We start from the raw sequence: 20,552 nt of genomic DNA, 5'->3' as shown, positions 1-20,552 counted from the left end.
GCTTCAGAATTGTGTCATAAAATGCTTAAAGATCAGGCTTTTTATGACCTAAGAGGGATATAAACCATTGCAGAAAATTCTCAGCCAGTCTATTTTCTTAGGCTACTCAATAATTTGGAAACCTGGAGAAGGTTTAATAGTACTTACAACTAGAATATTCTTTCCTAAAGAGACCCTCCCTTCATTTAAACTCATTCCACTTCATTTGGTTCCCTGCAAAGGTAATGCTTAGGAGCTTAATGATAATTATGACATTTCCCCTTAGATTTCTCTTTTTTGGATTTAATAATCTCAGCCTCCTAAACTTTTCCCTGTAAAAATTTAATAATTTCCATTGCTCTCCCACTTCCCCACATTACTCATATCTTAGCTCTTACTGGCAAATCTCATAAAGAAAGTTTGAGGTTCATGTTCTTACTTTTGTTCTCTGAGGGCTTGAAGACAGAAAAGAAAAAAAAAAAAAGGAAAACTCAACAAATATATCCACTATCCACATGGTGAGGAGTAAGATGTGAGTTTAGTTCATGGTGATTTGATCTCAGTCTTACCTTTTCTGTTGAAGCCCATATTTTGAAACATGCTCCACTTTCTACAAAGTTCCAGAGTTAGATGATGTGAGATCCATGTTCTAGTATAAGTGCATACATTAAGACATTAGAAATCACTCCACATTTTCCGGGGCGCCTGGGTGGCACAGCGGTTAAGCGTCTGCCTTCGACTCAGGGTGTGATCCTGGCGTTATGGGATCGAGCCCCACATCAGGCTCCTCCGCTGTGAGCCTGCTTCTTCCTCTCCCATTCCCCCTGCTTGTGTTCCCTCTCTCGCTGGCTGTCTCTATCTCTGTCAAATAAATAAATAAAATCTTAATAAAAAAAAAAAAAGAAAGAAATCACTCCACATTTTCCAGAATGGCCCCACTTCAAATATCCAAACCTGATTTTCCATGAGTAGAACTCACAAGTGCCATAATGGTTTCTCATTTGGGGTTCAAAAATATGGTCCACCTATCTATGGCATCTAATCTCTAAAATATTGATTGCAGCCTGCCTCTATAGTTGGTGCTATGTTAGTCATTCCTTGGTGTTTTCTCTTTCAATCATTAAAACCTCTTTATGAGATAGGTGATACTTTTATCCCCATTTTATAGATGAGGAAATTGAGGCTCTGAAAAGCTTATATGGAATCAGCCACCAGTAGGGGGCAGGGCAGGGAGTCCAGCAGACCTATTGGACAGTGTACACTAAGCTTTAGGCACATCGTTTAAAGCTCTAGAAGTGCTGACTTGGGGGTTTTGTTTGGTTTTTTTAATAAATGACCTGATCTAGCATTATGCACACAGTAGCTTCATAATTATTCTTTGATTATGACATGAGGAAGCGGGAACTTTCATACTTTGTTAGCAAGACTGTAAATTGGCTCAACCACTTTGGAGATCACTTTGGCAACATCTAGGAGTGTTGAAGATGTGAAGTGTGAAGGGTCATGAGTCCCTGGGCACGGTGCCAGATACAACTGGTCAGCTGACCCAGCCCTTTTCCACAGCCCCATGTCATCGGGAACTTCTCCTCTAACTGGCTGACGGATGAAGCACCTGGTCCTGTTCTGGTAATGGGGTAAATCTGAAAATCACCGAGGGGGCTTCTAGGAAATCTTCTTACAGGGCCAAACCGACGAGTCTGCTTTAGTACACTTTTGCTTCTTTGCCTCTCTCTGACTGGAACTTGACACAATGCCTGGAGTTACTACAACTATTTTGTGGCCGTGAAAGAGCAAATCTGAGGATAAAAGTGCATCCTCTAAGGAAGGCAGAGCAGAGAAATGGAACAACCCTCTATCCCTTGGCATCGTTCAATTGCCCAGCAGCCTGGAATGCCTACGTCCAGGCTCGCTGTTCAGTTAGGAAGAATAGTCTCCCGGGTCCTTAACTCACTGTCAGTTGGGCTTCTTTGGACAGCTGTCTCAAGAAACTTTCACTCATGTGCATAAGATGACCTACAACGAAGTCTGTAATGTGAAAAATTAGACACAAAGCTCAATGGCCATCAAAAGGGAAGTGGATAAATAACTTGTAACATATTCACGCAGTGAAACACCACATAGCAATGAAAAAGGAGCGAGCTAGGTCTACACATATCAACACAGACAATTCTTGAAACCGATGTGTAATATGACAAAGAAAAATTGCTGGATGACATGTATTCAGTACAATATCCCTTCAGTATATTTTTTAAGTACAGAGCAATTCTATGTATTTTATGGATCTATACACATCTACTGAAAATATAAAAACACGAATAGGAAGGAAACACCAACTTCAGGGACAGAGGAGGGGATGAAATTAGAAGGCACCTCAATCGAACCTTTGGTGTTTTAGTCCATTAAATTCATTTGAATCAAATGTATCTAATACGGCCAAAAATCTGAACACCTGTGAAATTTGGGTGGTGGATCCATGGATATTTGCTAAATAATTCCTTGCATTTTTCTATAAGTTTTAAATGCTTTACACTGTTTAAGAAGCTGGCTAAAAAAAGGAAAGGGGCTGTTTCAAAAAACAGTTGGGTAATTACATAAAAGGACTCTGCCAAATGTAAGGTGACACATGAAACCATGAGCTTCTTTATTATCATTACCATGGGCCAGGAAGACTGTGTTGAGGGGTGAACTTCCCATGAGCCCTGAAAAAAGAGTAGAATGAGAAGATTGAATTAGGCGGTGGAGATGAAGTTGTGTTATGGAACTATATTGAGTCTCCTCAAAATTCCTAGGTTGAAACCCTCATCCCCAATGTGACTGTATTTGGAGATAGTGCCCTGAAGAAGTGATTGAGGTTAAATGAGGTCCTAAGAGTGGGACCCTGATCCAATAAGACTAATGTTCCTATAAGAAGAGGAAGAGATACCAGGAGCAGACTGACGTAGAAAAAAAGCCATGAGACAGCATAGAGCAAAGATGGCCATCTGCAAGCCAAGGAGAGAGGCCTTTGGAGAAACCAGACCTGCCAATACCTTGACCTTGACTTCTAGCCTCCAGAACTGGGAGAAAATAAATTGCTGTTGTTTAAGTCACCTGGACTATTGGATTCTGTTATGACAGCCGGAGCAGACTAATACGATGAGTATGTCTAGAACTGTGGTTCTCAACAGTGAATGGCACTGAGTAATGCGGGACATCTGAGAAATTGGGGGTGGAGCGGTTAATTCTGGTGGTCACCAAGCCTGAGGAGCACAAGAGCCATGACAATTGAAAAGTGAAAACCTCTTTCAGGGCCCAACTCAGTGCTCATGATACAAAATAATTCTGCATCCCCTATGCCTTTAAAATATCGTACGGGACGTTTATGTGGAGGAGATACCTTCATATAATTATCTAAAACTACACAACAATGCCAAAAATTTCTTTTTTGCCAGGTAGTATTATAAGCAGAACTTTCCAGGAAAGTAACTAACTGTTTGGTAGATTATGGGAGGATTGTACTTTGTTTTCTTCAGAACTTTGTCAAAAGGTACTCACCACCATTTTGGAAAATCACAGACAGTCATGCTGATGATGTTTGAATTGCCCACACAACATATCCTTATCAGTGTCCATTCACAGCTGTTGTGTTATGGCAAGAGTCAGCAAACTACTGTTAGCTGGTCAAATCCAGGCCATTGCCTATTTCTGTAAATAAAATTTTGTTGGAACACAATCATGCTTGTTCTTTTATGAATTGTCTGTAGCTGCTTTTGTAGTACAATAGCAGAGTTGAAAATGGCCCACGAAGCCTAAAAATAGTTACTATCCCACCCTTTCCAGAAATGTTTGCCAACCCCACATACAAACCTGATTGTGTGTCTAGGATAACATTCAATTACTCCAGTATCTAATCTTGTTGAATTCTAGAATATTTAGCTATTGAAATATGCATGACTTCATTATGTTACTTTCCCTTTAAGTTCTATTAATTATGGTTAATGCATTAGGTAGGCTCTTTTGCAGTTGTGTAGATATTTATGTATCTGTGAAATTCATTTCAGAAAAGAATTGGAATTCATTTCAGTAAAGAGTGGCAAGTATTTCTAAATGCTTTCATCAAGTTAAGAACAATTACTCTAGACCTCAGAACAAAAACCATGAAGAACAAAGAGCTATGTGACCAAAAAGAAAATTGAAAACAGCTGCCATGCAGAACAGGAACTGATTGTAAGCTCCATGAAAGAAGCTACTGGGTTTATCTGTACATCACTTAACTGAGGAACTGGTACACGGGAGGCGCTGAACACCTGACTGAATGATTCGATGAATGGATGGAGGGACGAGACATACGAATGACTTGAGGAAGAAGGACTGGAGTAGTGACCTTCCTATCTCAAGGGTTCATCAAGCAGAAGCTCAGTCATTTGCTGGGCAGTTTAAATAAGGGATTCCTTCATACAAGGAGTAACTGAATGGAATAGAGAATTCTCTGGGTCTCTAAACCTCCATTTCTAAAGTTGAGATCTAACACATGGAAATCTCATTACCTGGAGCAGCAAAGACCTTGTTCCAATTTTGGACTGAATTGATCTAAGGCTGCCAACAACTGCCTACGCTCCTGACTTCATCCCTGAACCAAATACATGAGGAGATAGAGGGAGGGAGTATAGTGTGGTAGTTAAATGTAGAGGGCTCTGAAATCAAATAAATTTGAAATGGAGGGCAAACTATTGGCAAAGAAGGACCCCAATGTTCCTCCCATCCTTGAATGCATATCCCTTTGCAATATGATGTTGCAGAGCTTTCCTTCAGGAGGTGAAGTCTATAGCCCCACCCTTGGTGTAGGGTATCAATTGATGACTTGCTTTGAGCAGTAGAATGCAGCAGAAAGGACGCAGTGTGATTTCTGAACCTAGGTCTCAAGAGGCCCTGTAGTTTCTGCCTTGACTCTTTGGAAAGGTGCAGTCCCATGAGATGAAGTTTGGTAGAGGACAAGGATTGGCAGGGTAAGGCCCATGGGCCAATTCCACTCCACCACCTGTTTTTATAAATAATGTCTTATTGGAACACAGCCATGTCCATTTGTTTATGTATGGTCTCTGACTGGTTTACACTCCAACAATAAGTTGAGTAGTTACATCAGCAACTGGAAGCCCTACAAAGCCAAAAATCCTTACCATCTGACCCTTCACAGAAAATGTTTGCTGAACCTTTGGTTGCTACAGGATGAAGACTATATAGAACAGAGAAGAACGGTCCCAACTGAAGTCTCCTTAGAATGAGCAGCTCCCAGTTAAGCCACCAGAGGAGTACAACCACATGAATGGCTGCAGGTGAGACCAGCAGAAGAAGAGTCCTGCTGAACTCAGCCCAAATTGCACACCCATAGACTTGTGAACAAATGTATAGCTGTTGTTTTAAGCCACTAGGTTTTGGGCTGGCTTGTGGTGCAGCAAGACATCACTGAGAGTGGCATTTATGGCTATGCCACTGAATGTATGTCGCAGATTGTTCCTAGCTCATATTTTGGAGGCCTCACCACTGCACCAGTGCAGGCTGGGGGTGCTTCTAACTACCGGTATCTGGATCCCTCTGCCTGGGGGCTTTCTGCAAAGTCCTGGGTCTGGCCAAGCTGGGAAATTAACACTCCATCTGCACCTCACCCACCCTTAACCTGTGATCAACAGAAGCTGGTGTGAGAATACACTCTGGTTCCCTCACCTTCTGGAAGAGAAAACTCTGAGGCGTTATGTTCTACATTGTTTTCCCAGGATTTCCCTGCAGGGTAACACTCTCATCCCCTCCCCCCCCCCCCCCCCCCCCCCCCCCCCCCCGCATAAGATCACACTCCTTATTAGCAGCCGTCCTTTTTGTGTCTATTTTCCCCCTGACTTCACTGATACCTCCTGACCATCCCAAATAGGTTATTTTCACTTAAATCCCTGTCATAGATTCTGCTTCCAGTCAGAATACAAACCACAAGATACTGTGAAGCCTTAGACGTTTCTTTCTCTCTCTGAACCTTAGTTTCCTTATCTGTAAAATGAGAATTATAGGAGCATTTGTATGGTGGGAGGTGGTCGTCCTGAGGACTATTTTAAGATCACGTAGATTAGGGGCGCCTGGGTGGCACAGCGGTTAAGCATCTGCCTTCCGCTCAGAGCATGATTCCGGCGTTATGGGATCGAGCCCCACATCAGGCTCCTCCGCTATGAGCCTGCTTCTTCCTCTCCCACTCCCCCTGCTTGTGTTCCCTCTCTCGCTGGCTGTCTCTCTCTCTGTCGAATAAATAAATAAAATCTTAAAAAAAAAAAAAAAAGATCACGTAGATTAAAGCTCCCAGCACTGCTCTTTAGTGGGGTCAAAGGCACCACAGTGAGCCCCGCCTCCTCTCCACATGGGCTCTGGTGATTGGCCAAGCCCATGCACAGAGCTCCGGTGATTGGCCAAAACCCTCTAATAAGCCAGGCTCCTACTGAGGGACCGTGAAAAAGTAGGTTAGAGAGGCGGAGCATGCCTGAATTCAGCCCCAGTGTGTGGGCTCTGACTCTGCCTTAGAGTCACGTCCCAGATCAGAAGTCTGAGCCCCCTGCCTCCATATCTGGAGGACACCGTGGCTCCTGAATTCTGAGTTGGCTCACTGGGCTGGAGCCTGCTGCGTGCCTGACCCCAGGAACCTGTCCTGGACAGGAAGGAGAAGTGTAGTCAAGGAAGTGTGGCCGACCTGACTCCAGACAATTAGAAAAACATCACCGCGCTTCATAGTGGAAGGTAAGCATGACTTCAACTGTGGCCTTAAAAAGAAATGGGGTGGGGAAGGATGTTTTTCTTTTCTGCCTTAAGAGAGAAGCCGGTCTACCTAACACCCTCCACTCCTTCTAACAGCCTATAAGTACACACCCAAACCTGGAGAAAAAATTAAAAGCACACTTCCCACGTCACGGACTAGGAAACACGTTCCGTTTGCTCTATTCTCTTTTAAAGGTTGACTCCTTAATTCTCCTCCCTCAAGACCTGCCAAGCTCAAGACATTCAGGGATGTTTAGGAGAGAACTGGGTTGCAGAACACTCTCAGAATGCTCAGCTGATCCTTGTATCCATAATGGAAGGGTCCCATCACACCCGGGGTAAGGCAGCAGTGGTAATGAGAGCCAAGTTCTGGATCACGGCCAGGCCAGGAATAATGGCAAAGCTATAATTACCCTGTAGGACTTTGGATGGAAGTGACTATTTTAGAGCCTGAAAACATCTCAGCAGCATCTTGGAGTCACATTTGGGAAAGCCCCTTTTTGACCACTGTTGTCTTCTTGTCATGCAATAGGATGTCAGTGTCGGGGACATTTCCTACCAGAAAACCATCAAGAGATCTGTGCAGCACTTGGAGAAGCTGAAAAAGGCACCATGGCTTCTAAGCCTCGACTCTGACTGAAAATGCTATTTGTCTTTCAGAAGACAATATTTTCATTCCAGTATTTGTTGGGTCAACACAGTTAGGACAGGTTGTGGCCATGGACTCTCTAGTCCGGGGGCAGAAAGTCCTTGCAATATATCTTTGCATAACCCACACATCTAATTCAAGACCTCATAATAATTAGATGCTTGGGGATAAGTGTGTTAGAAAATGGGTTGTGCTTGGGTATGATCTCCCTGTGGCTACATGGCTTAGGTTATGCAGCCTCTCAGAGCCTCTGTTTCCTTATTTGTTATTTCCAGGGTGGGCTTCCTGCCTCCCTCCCTGGACTTTGAGAAATGTAAAAGGAGAAAAAGTGCAACAACAGCAACAAAACTATGCACCTATTATTAAAACATCTTTTGAGGTTCTTCAGCTTATAAGAAAAAGAAAAGGGTAAACGGGGAAAAAAGAATGGGCAATCAAACATTGGCTATTGGTTGAGCATAGGTTCTGGAATTAGACTACTTGGGTTCAAATATTAGCTTTGCTAGGTCCTTGAAGTATGACCATGGGCAGTTCATGTTATTGTTCCCTGCCTCACCTTTCCTAACTGTACTACAGTACAAGGACCCACCTCTGTAGACTTCCACAGGATTGAAGGACACAGCTCATGCAAATGCAGCAAAAAATCTGGACTGCGGTAGCCACTGGTAGAACACCATTGCTCCCATTAGTATCAGAATCATTTGTAAACTACTGTTATTGGAAGCCAGTGTTTTTTTCTGCCTAGGAATGTAGGTTGTCAATCATGAAGCAGGTGTTTAGTAGGCATCAAAATGGGTGCAGGACCAGTACACCTGTATGAGCTTGGTGTCATAACACTCTGATGGGTCCCGATCAGCTGGCTGAAGCTTTGCAACAGAAATTTGTAATAAAGTTTAGTTACAGTATCATGTATATGAAGGCTCTATTAAAAATAAGTACTGTATGGTGACTAACATAATATAAAAAAACATTAAAAAAAATAAGCCAAGCAATGAAAGACAATTATCATATGGTTTCATTCATTTGTGGAACATAAGGAATAGCAGCGAGATCGGTAGGAGGAGGAAGGGAAGAATGAAGGAGGGGTAAACAGAAGGGGGAATGAACCACGAGAGACTATGGATTCTGGGAAACAAACAGGGTTTCAGAGGGGAGGGGGTGGGGGATGGGCTAGCCTGGTGATGGGTATTTAAGATGGCGCGTATTGCATGGAGCACTGGGTGTTACAGGCAAACAATGAATCATGGAACACTACATCAAAAACTAATGATGTACTGTATGGTGGCTAACATAACATAATAAAAAATTTAAAAAATAATAATAATAAATTGACCTGGAAACGAATTTATCCAGAACACCCATGCTTTCATTTACTTTTATCTTAAATCATTTTTTAGTAGGATACAAAGAGGTGGTTTTAGAGCTAGCCATACCTCAGATTGCCCACAACTTGTGTTAGTGATAGTGATAAATAATAGTGATGATATGACAGCAGATAATGTTCACTGCATATTCATGTGCATTACCTGCAGTTAAATACCTGCTTTGTATTTGACTCTCAGCTTTCCCCGTATTACCTCATTTGGAACAAGGAGGGAGGGCACTCTTACTATCCCCGTTTTAGAGATAAGATGACCGAAGCTCAATGAGATTAAGTAACACACTTATGATCACCCATTGGTAATGTGCCATCTGGAGATTTGAACCCCACCCTGTGAGAAACCGGAGTCTCAAGTTTTATCTCTGTTGAAACCCACATATTTGGTGGGCCCTAGCTGGCAGGGCATGGAGTGAGGAGATGGGATTTGTGGAGAGCAGACTTCATGCAAGGTTTCCTTCCTGTCCCAGGAAGATTGTAAAGTTGGTGGGAAGCCCTGAGAAGTCAGTAGATTGATAAAAAGTCACTTCCTTGGTCCATCACAGTTAGGACACAGTGTGACAGTACACACAGGGATGATGCGGCAACTAGAAACCCTCCCACATGCATAGGGATTTTCCCTTTGCAAAGAGCTCTCCCCATGTCCTGTCATTGGTCGCTTTAAGCTATCCCGTAGAGGCAGAATGACCATAAACATTAGTGGAGCCACAAGCTATGGAAGGACCTGCTAGAAAGAAAAGGATTTGGGAACCCTAGTATACAGAAGTTATATATGGCTGATCATCCAACCTTGGCAGTGACAACCAGCCTCAGCTCCCCATTAGCCATATGATCACAAGGATCAACAACTGTACGTTTACCACCACTCTGGACCCATACAACGTTTTTCACTTTCAGTATAGTATTCACCGAATTACATGAGATATTCAGCAAACTCGACTTTGCGTTAAATGACTTTACCCAACCAGAGGCTAATGTAAGTGTTCTGAACACATTTAAGGCAGGCTGGGCTATGCTATGATGTTGGGTAGGTTAGGTGGATTTGGGTGCATTTGTGACTGAGGATATTTTTCACCTAGGATGGGTTTATCAGGATGTAACCCCATTATAAGTCTAGGAAGGTCTGTATATTCCAAACTTATTTGCCAAAACAGATGTTTGTTCAACACCAATTACTCTCTCCACTAGCATAGATAGTTTGGAGTTGGCAAGATCAGTAGGGAGGTGATTTACATTGGAGGCAGAATATGGAGTTAGGAAAGGGAGCCTATGTGTTGGGCTGATCCTTTTCAGAGTACTGACCAAGGGGCCAAGAGCTGTCCCAACAAAGAACTGAGCTCTGCAAGGGCTGCTGCATTTATTCATTAGGCATGGCTAGGGTGTGCATGTTGAGGAGAGGCAAGAGATAGCAAAGAGCCCTTTGGGCCATGTTGGGGAGAGCCTGGGTTTTGTCCTCTGGGCACTAGATAGTCGATGAAGAAAATCCAAAATAGAAGTGGCAGGATCAAGGCTTGTCTTCAAAAGACTGGTCTGGCAGCAGTGTGGCAAAGAGAGAGAAGGCTCTTCCACTATAGTGTTTGAAGACCATGATCCCAGCCCTTCTGGCAGCGACAAAGGTCTTTTTAAAGCTGGGGACTTCTGAATATAGATCAGGAATAACCATGCCTGGCATTTGTATAGACCCTTTTACTTCTAAAACTCTGTCTTTCAGTTCATCAAACAACAATCCGAGGAGGTGGGCCAAGTAGAATTATCCCCATCACCAGATGGGGAAGCATCTCCAAGTAACTACAGAAATGCCAAAATAGTCCCAGTTAAAGCAAATGCATTCTAGCTCTGCACTATTTAAGGCTGAGATTTGATTTGTGTGGCTAGGAAAATGAAGCATGTTTAAAACTCTAAAAGAAAAGAAAAAAAACCTATGCAACTGATGAATTACTGAACTCTACCTCTGAAACTAATGATGTACTATATGCTGCCTAATTGAATTTAAATAAATTTTTTTAAAAACCCCAAAATTCTTGATGCCCATAAGTAGAAATCAGTGTTAAATAATAATCTAAGAAGTATTGGTTTCAAAAACAAAAGAATGAGTAACTAGCACGAAGACCAAACTGCATACCTGAAAAGCAGAAGGCTGCTAGCTAGGGACCTGCTTTGCAAAATTAAGAAACACTTGATGGAAATGATGTTAGTTTCATGCATCTAATATGCATAGCTTCTACGTATGTACAGATATAGAGTTTCAGCTTGCCTAATTATGCACATTACAACCTTTATCAAACCGTGCTGGATTTAGTTTAAAAACAATTCTGAAATGACTATCGTAACATATGTTCATTGAATTACAAGAGAACATCCTTCATTCTCAGCACACCACCTCTTTTTGCACTTCCTTCAAAGTATACATATCGTCACAATTTAGGGAGAGAGATAATCAAATATCATTAACATGCAGCATAACTAACATCTTGAACTTCAGGTATCATCAGGAAGATCCAGAAAAAGGATTGAGTTAGGTTTGTAAGATGATGCTGCATAGTCAAGAGAAATTCCCAGTGGAAAACAAAAACAAAAACAACCAGACAAGCTCTTAACCATCTTAAGAAGCTTCCAGAGTGAAGGAGCAGTATCTTTAGACTCAGTCACTTATTTTCCCTAAGCCTCAATTACTTCATTGTAAAATGGCCCACAAGGCCCTAATTCTGGCCCATGGCTCTATCTGCAACCATACCTCTTGCCATTCTTTCCCTTCGTCACTCATTCTTTGCCACAAGGGCAGCCTACATGTCTCCTGAACATGCCAAACACATTCCCGCCTCAGGGCCTTTGCACTTGCACTTCTGCATCTAGAAATAGTGCTTCCTTCAGATCTTTGTGGGCTCACTCCTCTTATTCAAGTCTCTACTCAAATGGTCCTTCTGTAGGAAGTCTTCCTTTGGTCCCTAAGTAGCACCTGCCCATCCCTTTACTCTATGATCTTTCCTGACTGTTTTTTCTTAATAGCATTTATCTCTACCTGACATTATTTGTTTTCCTGTTTATGTCCCAAATTCACTAGAATGTAAGATCCATGAGTGCTGGAACTTCATTATCGTCCTATTTCCCAACTTTTCAAAGAGTATCAGCAAATAACTGGAAGCTCAATACATACTTGTAGAGAGGTAGGAGGGAGAGATGAAGGAGAGGAAATCTCAGTGCTCCATTTTTTTTTTTTTCCATCTGAAATTCCAGATAGGCATCATGGTTTTAAGTTATTTCCATTAACTGATTTACATTGGATAATTGATTAAAAGGAGATTAAAAGGAGAAATGAGTCACCCTTTTTTTAAAAATTGAAAAATTTTTAATTGTGATAAATACACATAGCATCTGCCCTCTTAACCATTTTTAAGTGTAGAGATCAACACATGTTTTTAGACTGAGCAGCTTCAAACGGAGTACCCCAGCTCAGCCTTCCCTGATGTTCTGCTTCTAAATCAGTGAAAGACTTCCCCCTGTCCAAAAAACTGTGCTAGATTCTTAAATATTTACAACAAATAGATTAACGTTTTTACCATAGGAAAATGCAACGCTATATAATTGTGCGAAAGCAAGATAACTATAAAATTTACCCCCAAAAAATGAATATATAGTTCATCACAAGTAGTGTGGTAATGGAACATCATTTCAAGCAATATAATTAACATCTTCCCATCTTGTGAGTGTATCTAAGGAACATTAAACAAAACCTTGTCTAGTGATCATGTCAAACATCTGCATTTGAAACTCCTCATGAACATGAGCCTTGGTCAAGTGACCCCACTGTGCTAGGCTAATTCACAGATGGGGAAACTGAGTCTCAGAAGTTATCTCTTGCTCAAGGTCAACACAGCTAGTAGCAAGCTAGTACTCACATCAGGTCTTCTAACGGCAAGTTCTGAGTCTTTCCGCCATCGCAGGCTGTGAAATGATGTTCCTAAATCTAACAGCTCTCTTTTCCCATTTCCTCTTATTATCTACTTCGCTATTCAGAGTCATCCTATTCTGAAACTTCTTCCTTCAGCACTCATATAAAAGGGTGGGTGTTTTTGTTTTTTGTTTTTTTAGCTCAGTGCATGAATTTTCTAGTCTAACTTCTTAACAATAAAAAACACCTTCCCTAACAAAGTGGCCCTACATGCCACCTGGTAGCTCAGACCTCACTTTAGGAAGCACAACTTAATTTAATGGGGTGCTAGGAAGCAAACTTGGGATGCATCCAGCATTTTAATATAGTGTTTCTGACCAGATGGCATTCACTTGCTCCTAAACTTATCCTTCTGTTATCGTGAGACTGCTTTTTTCGATTACTATAGCAATAACCAAAGAGGGGAAGGTCACGGTTTTGATCCGTGGAGAGGTCAGTTCCTTTTATTCAAGTTCTAAGATGTTATTGCTATGATTGGCCCCTGTCCATGGGCAGCCCCATTTCAAGTTACAGAGTGGAACTGGGTGGATGAATCCGTGCAAATCCATTACGAGGGAGCCAAGCGGCAAGTAATCAAACCAGCACTCTTTCCACTGATAGCCACTGTGAAATTTCTAGAATATATCTGAGTACATGCTAGCTGTCCAACACAGTGTAGGACACAATGAACGGTTACAAAGTAAGCTTTAGTCCTAAATCAGTGTTAATCAACTAAATAATGAGTCCCTACTCTACTCCTGGCATTATGATGTGTGCTATGGATTTGGCAAAAATCAGGGCAGACATCGTGGAAAGGAAACTACAGTATTTTCATATAGTCTATTCCAATAGTAATTATTATCATAATAAGCTAATATCATCTGGTGAGGTTATTATGTACAAAGGGCTGTAGTAGCTACAAAGATAAAATACTATTCTTGTCCTTAGGATTCCACATATAAAATAAAAAACAATAGGTAAATTCTCAAAGATTATATGTATATATACACATACACAAATGTGTGTGTATGTATAAAATATTTAAAATAATTGACATTCTCTGAAGTGAATGGAGAAATGCATTGTAATGTTAGCTACTGTTAATATTAAGAACATCTCTTCACAATATCTTTTTGGTAGAAAGGCAGCATTTATCCCCACAGCATTGCTAGGCATCCGATGTCTAGGAGACAGCTTTCCTTTTATCTGTACACGGACATACACTGAGCAGGGTGTACTGTTTAGGGGATTTGGACAGAAATATGTTTCATAATGGAATTTTTTAAAAGGGTATCAATTGTAAGCTAATGGGGAGAATCTAGGTCACAAGAAATTGGGTCACTGTAAGGTTTTTCCTCGAAAGAGTTTTAAACTTTCCCACAACAAAATTTTGGTTAGAAAAAGATAACCCAACCTTGGGACATAAGGTGAGCGTAGATCTGAAGTTGGCGGCCTTAGAGCTCGGAGGTTAGCATGTGGGTATAGATGCTAAGATCATAAACTTGGGAATTCGAGGCCTGGATTTGACTCTGGGCTCTGAAGTGTACTAACTGGGTATTCCTGCATGTGTTAGGTTGTCTCTTAGATCCATAGATACGTTAACAATAAAATGGGGATAACCAAGACTACCTCCAGAAATGGTTGGGAAGATGAAGTAATGCAGATAAAGTACTTAGCCCAGGGCCTGGCTCATAATAAGAGCATGACAGTCGTGATGACATTTCTATCAGTGATGGTGATGATGATGACAACGATGATATTGGTGGTGATGAAGCAGAAGACAGCCAAGATGTGGAGGACAATAACCATGACATTGATGAGCTCAGTGATTTTTCTCTTTCCCACCTAACCTTTACCTTCACTCGTGATGCTATCCAGAAGGCCAATTTTAGATATATACCAGACTGAAAAATAACAGAATTCTCTACTGTTATAGGACAGAACTCTTTGAATTGTGTTTCTACTTCTACAGACACCCTTGAAATTATTCCACCAGAGTCCTTAGGCCAGGCCATTCTGTGAGCAGGTGCTTGTATGCCGAAGATCGTTGTTTGCTCTCACAAAGCTGACAGGCCCAGATGGGGCTCCAACTTGGATAATATCTTGGCCTCACTAGTACCACACTTGTAACCAACAGAGCTAACTAGGCTGATGTGAAGAAAGAATAAATCCCAAACTAGTCCCTGAGTTATTTTCTTTGGCTCTACAATTGAACTGTCTACAAACAAATATTTTTATCATTGGACTCCTTTTCTCTCCTCAGTGAATTTTCCTTTGGGATAATTTTTTTCAGATTTCAGTGACTCCCTGGGAGAAGGACCGGGAAGAAACTAGCTAACGTGCATTTCCTGAGACTTAAGAATAACCACTCCATTTCATTGTGAGGATCTAATTGGCACAAAATTCAGGTCATAGAAAACCGAATAAATCAGGACAATATGGAAACCTAAAAAGAGAGTGGAAAACAGTGAAATTACAACTTTACTTTGCAACTACACCTTTTTTTGCAGTGTGAAAAAAGATCCATGACCCTATATATGACAAATGGACATCTCCAGGACGCTCTTTATTTTTTCACATACTCTCTCTACCTAAGAGGTTTTAATGCCCTTAGGTGGTAGAATTTTGGCACACTGGATGAAACGAAAGCTGTGAATAGCATGCGACTCAAGATACGCTGGGAAGAGGCAGAGCGACATATGAGCATTTGACGCTATGAAGACCCGGCTTCTGTCTTGGCAAGTAGACACACTTAACCTGCGCTAGTCCAAGCTAGTGTTACATGTCATAAAATCTTCACTCGGCCATGGGGCTTTCGACACCCTAATAAATTCTGAATGGAGTCAAGACTGAATTTTCAGATAAATATCTCATCATATGACATTTTTATTTAGGAATTAGAACACTAAGGACTGACTTAAAATGACATCAATCTAATGTCTTTATTGAGAACTTTATTCTTCAGGTCTTAGCCATTTTGTATTTTAAACACGATCACATTTTGTTAAGAGCTGGAAGTGATATGTTTCAGTGCAAATAATGAAAACCCTGAGACATGAAAATTGAGTCATTTGGGGGAAATTTAGTAATGGTTCTCTGCTTTAAACTACCTCCCCTAACCACTTTGGTGGTAAAGTTTTATTTTAATATAATGTAATTGGTTAAAATAACAATTAGTACTTCCTGTGTACTTCTGATTGCCTGGCACTATTGTGCTGAGCACTCTGCAGGTATATCACATTTAATTGACATAACTCTTTGAACTTGATAAATGCTATGAAGTGAGAAGAAAAAAATTTTGAACTACTAACTTTAAATGGCATCATGGGAAAAGAACATCCAAACCTCCCAAATACTATTAAAAAAAAAATTATTTTATTTAGCACCCCCTAGTGTGAAGAATGGGGAAAGCACTTCCCAGTCAAAACTCCTTTTCTATTTCATTCATTCATCATTCGTGCATTCTGTGAATACGAGTAGTTTCCTTGTTGTATGCCAAGACAGTGTGATAGTGCTGGGATTGAGTAAGGGATAAAACAGACCTGCTCTTGCCTTCAAGTAACTAATAGTCTCATATAAAACAACTAAAGTAAGACAGAAAATGCACAGTTGCAAATTGTGATGAAGGCATGGATGGAAACAACTAGGGTCTTGTTAGAGTAATGGGGGCTACCTTCACGGATGAGGAAAAGGTCGGCTGCAGAGCTCACTGTGCAGGGATAGCATATGTGAAGGTGTCGAGGGCCACAGACATTTGGTGTGTTGGTGGAACTCCACTGTGGCTGGTGCATAGTGAGGGAGATGCACAAGATTAGGTTGGAGAGAAGAATAGGAAGGACTCAATGAAGATGGACATGGTTGGGAGTTTTTGTTCAAAGTGTGGAGGAAACAAGTCAGAAGCTCAGGCTGGGATGGGAGCTGGTGAGATCCATATGCAGTAAAGACCTCTGTGACCTCTCTGTGAAAAAGGCTCAAGAGGAGTGAGAGAGGGTCTTATCCTTACTGGGGATAAGGAGGCTTTGTAAGGAGGCTTTGTAGGAGTTGCCATAGGAGATGTTAGTAATTTGGGTTGAATGTGTGGTTCTCAAATGGAGGAGACTTTGCCCCCAAGGGATATCTGGCAATGTCTGGAGACATTTTGGATTATAACAAAACGGGTGTTCCCACTGGCATCCAGCAGGTCGAGAATAGGGATACTGATAACAATCCTACGATGCACAGGAGAGCTTCCCACAGCAAAGAATTTTCTGGCCCAAAATATCAATAGAATAGAGGTTGTAAATCCTAGGGTAGAGGTTTAGCAAAAATGATAGAGATAAGTGGGTAAATTTTTAAAATGTTTAAACTATGGCATGTATGGGACTTAGTGATGGATGGATACAGAATGGTGAGGGAGAGGGGCGTATCAGGTGTGACTCCCCAGAACCCTGGCTTGAACAAATGTGGGTTGTCATTTACTAGGATTGAAAGACCCATGGGAAGAGCCAGACTGCAACAGGGAAGAAATAAATAACTCATCTTTGAATATGTCAAGTTTAAGTTGCCTGGGAGATAGCCAAGAGGAGATATGAAATAAGTTGACTTTCTGAGTTTTTTATTCTAATCCTAATCATTATAGTGATTAAATTTATTGAGCAGTTATAATGTTCCAGGCTTCATTCTAAGGACTTTTGTACATTGTTTTATTAATCCTACTAACAGTAAGGATCAACATTCATTCTCTGAATCTTCTTGATATATACTTCAAGTTTCCAAATTATGAGCAACGGATATCATTCTAGTCTTCAAAAATTTTCCTTCAGCATAGGAAACACATTGCTGAAAGCTAACAGTAAATATTATGCCTTCCCTAATAAAACAGAATGTGTCAGTAAGATAAAACATCCTAACCACTGTGCCATCCAAGATATTCAAAATTGTATTTACCATTACTCCGAAAGCTTTCATCATCCTTATTTTAGAAAATACCCTGAAAGTTTTTCTCTTCTTTCTTGTCTCTGGTTTGGATAAAATAGCAAAATTTTACCCCCCAAAGGACACTATCTTTAGGAAATATAACCATGATCTCTAGAAGCAGCTTAACATTCCAGAAGAGGCTTCTGCCATTTAATATTCTTTCAAAGCCATCTGGCCCTCCATCTTCCTGGCCAAATGATACAATGTCTTCAAAACACATTTCAACATTAGCAGATGCAGCTAACTCAAGTCAGGAAGCCTGAAGGAATGGAACCACTCCATTCTGAGTTATGTGATATGTAAGTCACTCTGTGATACCCATGATGGATGTCTGGGAGCAGTTTTGCTTATTTAGTCTGAGAGAAAGAATCTAAAATAGCAAGGCTATGAAAGCTCATATTGTTCAATGAGCCTGATTACAGTTGTGAGGTACAGCCAGACCTCACTAAAAATGGGACTCCAGTTAGGAATTTGTTACCAAGGCCAACTTCTGGTAGGGTATATTTGTAATTTGCCCCAGGGCTAAAGTTTCAGGTCAACTCACATTAAAGTAGAAAATAAAGTACTTTGTTCAGGTGGAAGGAACTGCTCTGCTCAGAATCGAGGAATACAAAGGATTCGTGATTCCCCTATGTCTTGGGTCAGTCTTTGAGAGATTTTTCTCCAGTTTCCTCCTTGCTTCTATCTCTCCTCCACCCAGAACCTGACAGATGTCTATCAGGTGAGAAACAGCGCTGGGGAGCCTGCATCCTTCCTGTCATGACCGAAGGTGCTCATCTATCTACAGGGACAAATGAGATCTCAAATTGCATACCGCCATCTGTTTTCTGTTTTTTGGGGTTCTGGGTTGCTCCGTACCTTCAGAAAAAAATCTAGAATTTCTAAATTCTGTGGTTGGCTAGGGCATATTGAAAATCCTTGTCTTAAAGTCAGCCCCGTTTCCTGCGTCTCATTACACAACTTCCTTAGCTGTTCTAAAAGTGGTGTAGGGATTTTTTTTCCCCTAGGGAGAGAGGAGGGCCAGGAAGCTGAGTAGAAAGATAAAAAGCACATTTCTGGGAGTGCTAGTCCTAGCCGCAGTGCCTCCGCTGAAGTTAGCCCGTGTGCTGAACAATTTCATACCACCTGGTTACTCCCCTGTTTTGTGTCAACACACACGAGCAGCCTGATCAGAGAAGCGACTCTTCCTTATCCCAGTAATCCCCCAAACAGTATTTTACATGAAGACTGTACAACCAATAGAATATTTTTCCATCAAAACTTCAAGGTAGGGTGCTTTACTCACTTGCAACATGTTCTTTACTTTTCCACCCATCTTTCTGGAAGAGACTATCCCTTTTTTGGTGGGGGTCAGGGGGAGAAGGGGAGACATCCAATGGTATTTGCAATTCCCCCAGAATACATAATTGATCGAATTCTTAATAAACAATATGCAAGTCTACCATTGAGGATTATAAAACACTAATTCACTAAACAGATGAAATTCTCCTAAGTTTAAGACCTACATTCCCTCTCCTTTTACCTCCTATCCAAATTTTTAAATGTTGTCAACTCTTGTTTTTGTGTCTATGGTATTACAATGAGACATCATTAGGTGCTTCCAGGACACCTGTATCCCACTGTATGGTGGGAAACTAGTTTGAATCGTGTGGAGAATGAAAGCTAACCTTGACTGAGCTCCTAGTCTGAAGTAGGCACCATGCCAGCTGTTTACACCTGGTGGTTAGCTCATTTAATTATAAATGCATAATGCACTCTTAAGCATTTTTACACTGGTGGTAGATAATTATCTTTAATCATTAAAGTAATACACACTTATTTAAGAAATGTAGGCAAAAGTGAAAATAAGCTGGGGGGGAGGGGAGCAGTCCTAATCCTAGTCCCCAAAAGTGATCACTGTTCAGTATATTTCCCCATAATAATTTTTATAAGGTTTTGCTTAAGAAAAACTAGGTGTAATGCTATAATATGCATAATTACAACATACATACTCTGCATGTAATTATGCATAATTGCAATAATAAAATACATACAATGATTTAAAATTGTTTTTTCAGTTAGCACTAGAACTTCTTTTTGACCTGCTGTCGTCACATTCTTTTTAAACAGCTGCATTTTACTCCATCTGCAGCTCTGTCATATCTGTCTTAGTAACTGTGAGGTTGAGCATGGGCATTTGAAGGAACTTACAAAGGTCAGGTGAAAAAAATACCCTCACACTGTCATTTTAACTTGAAGAAATCCAAGTTAAGCTATGCAAAGAAATCAAAACCTTTAAAAATATATTAATATTCTGGGGCACCTGGGTGGCACAGCGGTGAAGCGTCTGCCTTCGGCTCAGGGCGTGATCCCGGCGTTATGGGATCGAGCCCCACATCAGGCTCCTCCACTATGAGCCTGCTTCTTCCTCTCCCACTCCCCCTGCTTGTGTTCCCTCTCTCGCTGGCTGTCTCTATCTCTGTCGAATAAATAAATAAAATCTTTAAAAAAATAAATAAATAAAAATAAAAATATATTAATATTCTTTCATTTTAAAATAATTTCAGAGGGCATGCATGATTCAGAATTTCACTAAACATATTAAAAGGCATTCAAATTAATAAGTATGACTGAAATATATTCTTCTGTCCTCCCTTCCCCGCACCAAAATAACTCTGATGAAACCAAAATTTCCTGAGTTCTGAATGTACTTTTAAAAGATCATTAAAAATGTATGGCAGAGAGCTCTAAGGAGAGCAAGCTACTATTTCTAACAAGGAATTATCCTGTCCCACTGGCAACATCCTTTGGTGGAAACAGTCATTTGACTTAATGTGTTAGTTTCCTAGGGCTGCCATAACGAAATACCGCAGACTAGGGGCTTAAACAACAGAACTTTATTTTCTTGCAGTTCT

The 20,552-nt window shown here is 40.9% G+C and overlaps 1 long non-coding RNA gene across 1 annotated transcript in view; it reads right to left on the bottom strand.

Moving 5' to 3' along the window:
• The window catches only part of LOC130543624 (uncharacterized), a 140,460-nt gene that overhangs the window by 95,221 nt on the left and 24,687 nt on the right, over positions 1–20,552 (bottom strand). Inside the window, exon 1 of the long non-coding RNA XR_008959103.1 lies at positions 549–20,552. This exon is cut by the window's right edge and continues 24,687 nt beyond it. This is a non-coding gene — a long non-coding RNA (uncharacterized LOC130543624). The remainder of the gene's footprint in view (positions 1–548) is intronic.

Source organism: Ursus arctos, unplaced genomic scaffold, assembly GCF_023065955.2.
Source record: "Ursus arctos isolate Adak ecotype North America unplaced genomic scaffold, UrsArc2.0 scaffold_14, whole genome shotgun sequence".
Taxonomy (NCBI): domain Eukaryota; kingdom Metazoa; phylum Chordata; class Mammalia; order Carnivora; family Ursidae; genus Ursus; species Ursus arctos.
The sequence above is the reverse complement of the archived record's forward strand: the minus strand, read 5'-3'. Positions and strand labels throughout refer to the sequence as shown.